Source organism: Euprymna scolopes, chromosome 2 (genome assembly GCF_053919585.1).
Source record: "Euprymna scolopes isolate OS-2025 chromosome 2, ASM5391958v1, whole genome shotgun sequence".
NCBI classification, from domain to species: Eukaryota; Metazoa; Mollusca; class Cephalopoda; order Sepiida; family Sepiolidae; genus Euprymna; species Euprymna scolopes.
Genome location: NC_136483.1, coordinates 129,007,702 through 129,008,360, shown reverse-complemented (window position 1 = coordinate 129,008,360; position 659 = coordinate 129,007,702).

The window sequence follows — 659 nt, the reverse complement described above, 5'->3', positions numbered from 1 at the left end:
TATATGTTTTCCTATGTCTGAAACATTTACACCTTATGTTGATGAATGATTCCACATGTTTTCCTATGTCTGAAAAATTTGCACCTTATGTTGATGAATGATTCCATATGTTTTCCTATGTCTGAAACATTTACACCTTATGTTGATGAATGATTCCATATGTTTTCCTATGTCTGAAACATTTACACCTTATGTTGATGAATGATTCCATATGTTTTCCTATGTCTGAAACATTTACACCTTATGTTGATGAATGATTCCATATGTTTTCCTATGTCTGAAACATTTACACCTTATGTTGATGAATGATTCCATATGTTTTCCTATGTCTGAAACATTTGCCCCTTATGTTGATGAATGATTCCATATGTTTTCCTATGTCTGAAACATTTACACCTTATGTTGATGAATGATTCCATATGTTTTCCTATGTCTGAAACATTTACACCTTATGTTGATGAATGATTCCATATGTTTTCCTATGTCTGAAACATTTACACCTTGTGTTGATGAATGATTCCATATGTTTTCCTATGTCTGAAACATTTGCACCTTATGTTGATGAATGATTCCATATGTTTTCCTATGTCTGAAACATTTACACCTTATGTTGATGAATGATTTCATATGTTTTCCTATGTCTGAAACATTTACACCTT